This window comes from Cryptomeria japonica, chromosome 1, assembly GCF_030272615.1.
Source record: "Cryptomeria japonica chromosome 1, Sugi_1.0, whole genome shotgun sequence".
NCBI classification, from domain to species: Eukaryota; Viridiplantae; Streptophyta; class Pinopsida; order Cupressales; family Cupressaceae; genus Cryptomeria; species Cryptomeria japonica.
In genome coordinates, this window is record NC_081405.1 from 591,474,586 (window position 1) to 591,484,259 (window position 9,674).

Here is a 9,674-nt window from a genome sequence, read left to right on the forward strand (position 1 = left end):
CTTACTTCCTACGGGTCCTTTAGGTACTCATCTAGCAAATAGTGCTTCATGTTTCTCAAACTCATCATCTTCTCTCTCATATCATCCAATTTCTTTGCATATAAAGCTCTCCAATCTTGCTTACCGGTTGTTGATGCAAATGCATGAAAAGCAAGTTCAGTCTTCATAGCTTTAGAAGGTCCAAATTCTTCAAGCTTAAAAGAAGATAATTTCCCACCCAAGGTATCTCTATTGACAGAAGTATTAGCCATTGTTCTCAATTAATTAATAGCATTAGCCTTCATCTTGTAAGCCGGTGGTAGGGCTCTCAGAACTTAAGAAAAATTTCATCTTCACTCAAAGTTTCACCACAACATTGAATTCCCATAACAATCTCATTTACCCTTTCCATGAATGCAGTAATCCTTTCATCTTCTTCCATCTTCAGGTTTTCATATCTCACCTGGTAACCATCAAGTTTAGCTCTTTACTGTAGGGTCACCTTCATTAAGAGTCTCCAACTTAGCCCATATATCCTTTCCAGATGATTTATCCGTTAATCTCATTATTTGATGATCAGAAAGTGCACACAAGAGGGCTTCTCTTTCTCTACAATCATTCTCAAGATCCTTATCCAAGTTTGCCGGAGGAGAATTGTCAGATGTCAGATTATGAGGTGTAACACCATTCTGTGTGATCTCCCAAATCTCCTTGACAAGACATCTTAGATGAGTCTCCATCCGAATCTTCCATACAGTGTAATTTGTTCCATCAAGCCTAGGAATATCTCTCTGAAAGATAGTTCCAGATGAACTAGATGAACTTGAACTATTAGTCGCAATATTTTTGCAGAGAGGACCAGAGCTCTAATACCAATTGTTAGATATTTCAAATAACTAAAAGACAACTGAGAGGTGGGGGGTGAATCAGTTGTCACAAATTACCAGAACATTTAGCAATTAAACTTTAATACTGGAACCTAAAACATTAATACCAGAATGCTTAAACCAAATATCAGAATAATAGTTAAACCAATTAAGCATAAACAATAATTAGAGAATAAATACCATCCACATGACACCAAGATTTATATGTGGAAAACCCGGTACAGGGAAAAACCACAGTGGAAAGCCTACCCACAGTCAGCTAATACTTCTGTAGTAAGTATGTGAATTACAATTGAGGGGCCTACACTTGCAGGAAGGCCAATATCCTAGAGCGCACTGATCATCACAAAAGGAGTCTCACTAACTACATAGAAATCCAGACTACAATCCGCAGAAATGAATGAACTACAAAGATAGCATCTCCTATGCCTGAGTACAGTTCCGGTTAAGCTCAATACCAGAGGACTAAATCCTCTTACATAAACCCAATTTGATCTCCAATGATCAACCAAATCCTCTGCTTGAATGATATTACATTATTTGTATATTACATATCCGTATCCCATTCCCTGACCATATACCATGATGATCTACAATGAGATCTTACATCATATATATACAAACCCTCAACCATAAACAATCAGGTTGGCCACCAGACAATAAACTAATTACATAATTACAAAACATATCGGCCTTAGACCAAACAAATAATATCCAACACATAAGATATCTGGGAAATACATCAAGAGGTCCAATCCACACGTTACATTAAGCCGGTCCATAACCTAGATCAATCGGGACCCAATATAGGTCCACATGCTAAAGCAATGATCTCCATTCACCAAGTATCGAACATGATCACCATCAACATCCTGAATCTCCACCAGAAGATATACCAACACCACTTATGCATATCATCAATGATCTTCATCAAAAGCTCTACCGGTGAAACCCTTACCGGAACCACAAGCCAAGCTTCTAAGCAAATAGGATAGCATCCAATCACCAGACCAAAACCAAATGACTGAATATGAACATGAGTATCATGAATAAGCCAATTACATAACCAAACCATACTGGAGCATACCAGATCATGGAATGCCAGATCCAGACCAACCAAAAACTACTCAACCTACCGGGACCATAAGGGTGTCGATAAAACATCCAAAATAGCTAGTGTTGACATCAATGACAAAATATCAATGCAACACATAATCAATTCCTCCAAATTACAAACATAAATAATGTTTACCAAAATTCAAGGTATTTTCTTGGGTTTTTTTCCAAAAGAAAATCTTAATGGCAAAAAGGTTCAAGAAAATGGAGACTGAAGGCCCCTTGTGGTGTGTGCTTTGCAAAAAGAATTAGAAAATCATTGATCATCTTCTTCTTGGATGCCCCTTCTCATATGAATGTTGGAGGTGGATGTGTGCAAAATTGGGTTAGATAATAGCCTTACTAAATAATATTATGACTATGTTTTAGTGTTGGCCAATTAGGTCATGGTTGGGGTTTCTCCATGGTTTGTGGGTTATTTGTCCCTCATTTTTTATCTGGGAGATTCGGAAGAAACACAATAGGCACATTTTTTAAGATAAGTCTCAAATGTTTATTGACTCTTTTAAATCTAAAGTGGAGGCGGCTCTTGTGGATGTCATGAATAACAGAGTGTGCTCTACTAGTTGTCAGACTACAAAATTCACTAAATAGAATGATCTAATGAGGTTCATATGGCATGGGATCCGAATTCCACCCCATATTGGTGGTAGGGATGGAGATTCTTCCTCTCCTCAATTGAAAGCAATGTGGAAATTGTGAAATAAAGGCTAGTTTGATGTAAGTTAAATTTTGATGGGGTTTTTAGGGGAAATCTTGGTCCCTCAAGGGCAGGTTACATCATTAGATCATGGATTGGAGAGATAGTTGGAAAGCCTATTATTCCCTTAGATGAAGATACAAATAATATAGTATAATATAATACCCTCATCCATGGGCTCCTTATGTGTAGGGATTTGGAAATAAAAAAGGTTGAAATAGAGGGAGATTTAGCATTAGTTAAATTATGACAATATGATCATGGACAACACTAAACTAGAAACTTAAAGATTTTCTTGAGAGAGCAATAGAATTGTTAAATAATTTTGAGACCTTCATGGTAAATCATATTTTTAGACAATCTAACAAAGAAGTAGATGAGTTGGCAAGAAGAGCCATGGATGGAACCCAATTTGTCTCTATGGGTCCAAATCGAATTAGACTCTAATCAAACCTTGGTTGTTGAGGCAATGGAAGTTGAATTTGAATTAGGAACCATTGGATAGAAGAGATGATCTAGCAAGAAATACTTCCCATGTGAAAATGGATTTGATGTATATGGCATAGTCATTAATCCACTCAACAAATCTTGAGTCATTTATTTTTGGTGGTAGGATCGCCAGCTTGGCTCGCAAATTCTAGGAAAAGAAATTAAATATCATGTGGGTAGTTGATTCCTTATTGGCCATGCCAACTTGCTGATAAGACAACAAGTATTATCACATACCTTTCCATCAAGAGGCATTTATGTTCTTTTCTGTCAATTTGTTAGGAAACATATGAGAGTCTTTTTATAAATAAACCCTCTCTGCTAGTTTGTTGATCAACATTGTTTGTTTTGGATTTCCTCTCCCCTTCCTCTTTTTGGACTCTTTCAATTTCCGCTATAATGGACTCTCCCATAAGGCTTGTGGTAGATAGAAGACAAATTTTGTTTCTTGGGAAAGTGATGATAAGCATCTTCATGAGGTGTTGAATTTTTCTAGTAGGTTATTCTTCCATACTGTCAAGAGAATTTTGGGAACGAAGTTCCTCTTTACTAACCTTAGATACAGGGTAAATTCGGACATCCTAGGTATCTTTCTTGCCACTATTTTGATTATGGTATAATCAAAGGTGGTAGCTAAGGGGATTTGTAGAAGGGTCTTTTTCAATTCATTCCTAGGAGACCTTGATTGAGTGATGCATAACATGGATAGGGACCTCACAATTTCCTATGCCATGCATTAGTTCATGGTTAATATTGGTGGAAAATATATCCCTAGTTTCTCATGCTCACAATTTGGAATGATGAGACAATGGAGATCAGAAAAACCATGATTCAAAGGAGCTTGGCCTTTTTAAAAGAATTGATATGTTTCCCTCTAAATGGCTTTCTTAGTGAAGTTGTGAATGAAAATATGGACAAAGAGGCAAACTAGGTGGTTGAATAAAAACATGAGGAAGGTACAGATGAGTTGGAGAGCGATGATTCCACTAAGGATGATACAGAGGTGGAGTATGAGGCCGAGGATGTTATGGTTGAGGTGGGCTCCCTTCATGGTTTGGGTTAAATGTTGTTGGTCCTTCACTAGCCCCTGATGCTAGAGATAAATGGAATGCACTAGTTGGTGCTTAGTCGCCTCTGTACTCCTTGGTATTTTCTTCTCCTTTTCAGTTTGGTTTCAATGTATAGACTTTAGATATTTTTTTGGGATGCTTTATCAAAGTAGTCTCTGATTTTTTTTGAGTAGAACCTCACTAGTAGATGTCTTTTTTGCATTCAGATCCTTGAAATCGGCTAGGTAGACACTTTGATATAGATTGGGCTCCTAACCAATGCTTGGATGCCTTCTCTGCTTACCTATTTTTGGCTTTTCAGTATCAATATATCCATCACAACTTTGTTTCATTTTACAAATCAGAAAAAGAAGAAGTTATTGTTCCATATAATTGATACCAAGTTCCATGATCATGTTTACATAGGTCAAGCCCTAGGTAGATATAGATAGAAGGAGATATTTAAAAGTATATGGATATATAAAAAGGGGATGCTTAAAGATGGATTGATCTATATGTTTATTTATAGTTATAAGAAGTTTTGTAACTTTTTTGAATTTGTGTTTGTTGGATATAATTGAGATTAGTATAGATGTGAATAAAGTTGAGTATTTATAATTTATGTTAATTATGAGTTTAAATATTTTATATTATGCATGTATATGTAAATAAAATTTATTCAAATGTGTATAAAGTTAAATAGAATTTATTTTCATAGTTGTGAGAAAAATTTAGTTTAATATGTTCTTTAGAATATACAACAAAGATACATTTTATATTGTTGATCCTATTCTTAGAATAAAAATGGTCCACAATTTCTTTTATGATTCATTTAAATATATAATTTAAATTTGAAATCTTTATTTATGTTAAAAAAATAGATATAATTGTTTTTTTTAATTTTATATTTTGATAAAAAATTCATCTGCATTACAATTTGTAGATAAATGAATGAAATTTGATAATGTATTAACATTAGACATGTAATTGTATTTAAAATAAAAATAAAAAAATTACTTGTCAACATCCTGCTGTACTCTAATACCTCTTGCTCACTCCTCCACTTTTGAAGGAATTTTTCCCTACTCTAGTGCCAATAAGTCTGAAGTCTTTGTAGAATGGTCTTGCCAAGCCATGGCTAATCCGGTGGCTCCTGAATTTGTTGCTGGCTTGGGATCCACTTCTACTATTGACATAGAAAACCCTAATTTATGTTGCCCTTCATCCATGGTACCATCTCATAAAGTTATTTCCCGCTCAAGCTTTAGGGATGCAATCTTGGGTGATCCACAAACAATGGCGCATGCTTTCTCTAGCCTCAAGGCTTCTAATGGGTTTCTTACCCTAGTTTTTCTTCTACTCACACTCATGCCCTTCAGAATCCTGCATTTCTTGTCCATCACTCGTCTTCCATGCCTAAGCATTGTCTAAACGAAATCGCATGCGATAGGGAGGAATATTTGTAGGAACATGTTCTTATTAGCAGGTTTTTGAAAGTTTGGCCAAAGCTCTGTGATCTCCATTCATGAATTAGAGAAAATTGAAAAAAATAAAGGGAGGTAGAGATCAGTATATATCCATGTTCCAAAGGATTTTTTATTCTAGAACTTGAGTCATAGGAAGATAAGGAACTGGTGCTCAATACTGATCCATGGTTCTTTATGGGAAATTTCCTATGTATTAAGCCATGGTTTCCCTCATTTGACCCTCGAACTGAGACTTTTTCCTCCTCATATTTTTAGGTGTCTCTATCATATCCCTTCGCAAGGCCATTGGTAATGGTCTGGGTATGGCATATCAAAGGAAACAATCAACTACGAAAGCTCCACTTGTGCTTGATTATTTATAGAGATAGATTTATCCAAAGGCATTTCTGCTTGAATTTATCTAAGGTAGGAAACAAAAGGTGGAGATAACCAATAGATTACGAAAATATTACTTTCAGGTGAAGAAAATGCTTCTCAACCGACCATGTTACCTCCTAGTGCAAAAGATGTGTGCCTCACAGCAGGATAACACTGGCTCAGACAACCGTCCCGCCTGGTGGGTCAGGGTTGAATCATGACATTACATCATTTCACCTATTGACCAAGATGAATTTGTCCCTTCACAACTTCAAGATGAGGATCGAGCTTTTATCTCCCCCCTTCACCAAACGACACAAAAGAAATGCAGCTTGGCTTCGACATCATGTTGTTCAGGTGATGCTACTCCTCTGACGTCCAATGTCTCATGGGAGGCTCGTGCAAAAGTGGGAAAGATAACAAATAATTGATAGGTACCCCTATAGCAGAACAGGCATGGACAAAAGTCAAGAGAGAGAAAACACCCTCATCAAATTCAATGCGTCCTATGGCATTGAGATCCTCAAGGAAAGGAGAAATAGTCTCAAGATTTTAATGTATTTGTGTGGCACACCCATTTGAGGATGATGCAATTTCAATTTTTGGTGACTGTGTATTTATGTATTGTTTTGTGTTGCATTTCTTGTGGCAAGGGTTTCCATTTAATATTTTTTATTCCTTTTTATAGCATGGGAGTTGTTCTTTTGACCATATTTATCTTTAAAAAAATATTTTTCATCAAATGCAGATTATATTCTATATAGAAACTAGCATGTCTATCTTTAGAGGAATATAGGTAAAGTAGGTGGAAACATATCATATTTGTTCATTATTCCACTTAAAAAAATATTATTATATTATATTTAATATTAAATTATTATTATATTATGATATTGTAATTAATATCAGATTATTAGATATGATTATATTATTATGTTTTAATATATTTTTGTTATTATACATTTATATTACTATTAAACTCTTCATTATTATATTATGATATTATAATTAATATTAAATTATTATTAAGCTACTGTTATATTTTAATATTATTTTTGTCATTATATTTTTATTTCTATTAAACTCTTTACAAAAGAAAAAAGAGTTTTAGTAGCAAATTACTATTATTGTATTGTATTAAAATTTCGATCAAAGCGAAAAATCGAGAAAAAAGTAGATTTCATGTAGAATCTCTCTTAATTAATAGTAGCAATTGCACCTTTGTGTGCAATCAATACACCAAAGAGGTCTAGAAGGTCAACTAGGAAAAAAATTGGTCAATAGGGATATATATAGAGATAGAGAGGTCTAGGAAGAGAGATAGAGAAATAATTTGATAGAGGTAGAGAGGTATGGATAGAAAGAGACAAAGATAGGAGGGAGTGGGAGATAAGGAAAGAGATAGAGATATAGAGAAAGAGAGATAGAGTCAATAAGAGAGAGAGATAGACATAACAAGATATAGATAGAGAGGAGGGGGAGAGATAATGAAATATATATAAAGGGAAAAAGAGTGAAAGGGAGAAAGGGACATGAAGAGAGAGAGAGAGGTGAGATAGATCTAGAGGGAGGGAGAGAAAGGAAGAGAGATAGGTAAACCTTTACACTAAAAGAAAGCCTATATTTTTTTTGGTCAACAAAGGGCCATAACCGATATAAAATATACTAATTTTTTTAAAAGTATTAAAAATATTAGACAAGTCTAAGAAAAGACTGAGAAATTAGAGACTTATGCCAGAAATCGAACTAGATCGATCAACTAGGCATAGCAGTTTTATGTCAATCCATGGCTGTAAAAACCAAAAATCAAATGAGCAGTCTATGAGAATCATTCTCGAAAATTATCCTTTAAAACCTAAAAGCCCTAATAACCATAAAAAAATCTAGGGAGGAAACACCTAGATTATGGAGCACGAGAGGAGGAGGGACTTGAGTTCCCACAACCCGAACAAGAAGAGGGAGACTCTGATGGTTGTACTGAAGTAATCCAGCTACAAATGGCAGGAACCTGTTTGATGAACTGGACTTAAGGACAAAAAATATTCCACTATTTTTTATTTATTTTTATTTATCCCAAACTTTCTCACCCAGAATGGCTTCTCGTCCTCTATGTAGAGAATGGGGAAATGAGGAGGTGGTTTCCCATTTCTGATCGTTATATTATAATCTAATGGCAGAGGGATGGTCAAATTATCATCTATGTTACTCATTACCCTGCTTAGGTCTCCCAGCAAACTTTCTTTGAATACTTTCTTGCAGAGGGCCTTTGACTTGTCCTTGGAGCGACCTATGTGAAGTAATATAGCAAAAAAAATTATCGAGATATCCATGTTGACTCTGTATTTGTGATTGGTCCTAAAAAAATTCTCACCTAGAATCTTTTTTATTGCCCTAATAACCAATGATCCTCATTTAACATTTCATGTAGACATTTATCCTTTATTTCTCCCAAAAAAGTCATTTGTCTTTTGGAGGCAACCAATCTAACAGGGGAGTCCATCACTCCTACTACTCATTAATGACCCAAAATAGACAATCTTCAACCAGCTTCAGTGATTCTTAAAAAACTGTTTAAATGAAAGAAGAAAAGGCTAATGAAGTTAGCTTGCAAAGGAAGCCACACCCATATTAATCACACCACTTATCCGTGCCATCAGTTGCGAGCTATTAATGCCACTGAACCTTCAAAAAAAAATTCTACTCAACTAAAATTTGAGCTCTTGGTTCCAAAACTCTTGTCTGCTAAAAATAACAAGGAAAAAGGAAAAAAATACTACCACTCTTTTAGGCCTGATCCAAAGTTTTTAGGCATGTTTTTAAAAGAGAACAATCTCTAATCCACCAAGCTTTTAATGTATTGCCTTACTGGGAGATATAAAATCTTCAAAGATTCTCTACCTTGGGAATGTGATGAAAAAATCATGACAGAAAGGAAAGGCGTCCTTCACCTAGCTCTTAGCTCTCATTGAACAAATTTGATGCATTTAATGTGATTAGACCTTCTCATATCCATTATCATTATTTGAAGAGCGGATCAAAAATATAATTCAAAATTCATAGCTAGATAGAAAGATATCCTTCACCCTTCTCTCAAGGGTTCACCGACCATCTACGTTCCATTAAAAGAGATTAGACTTTTCTCATATATGTTATCGTTGTTGTCTTGGGAGAATCGCCTCCAAAATACCACCTTGAAAAGTGTTTTAACGGGAATTGAAATTCTTCCCATTTACTCACGGTTGCCCAAAATGATAATCTTATACATTCTGATAGCCTGCCATTCTTAACTTATATTGCTAAAGCACTTTGGCAGTGAGAATTTAGATTTTCTATAGCATGCCAATCATAAATTATCGTTGATTCCATCCTAGACTTCACTCCTAGCTAAGAATAGAGCATGGAATGCTACTCCCTTATTCTTGAAATTTTATCCTCCATGGTTTTTAAATTTTTGATAATGTAGCAACAATTGTCTAATTTTTTTATCAAGAATAGAATCCTACTATACAATCTTAAATTCCCAACTTCTTGAAATGGCTCCTATTAAATTATTTTTGGATCACTAGTAAATTTGTTGATTTATTGGTGATTCCATTTCCCCCCATATTTG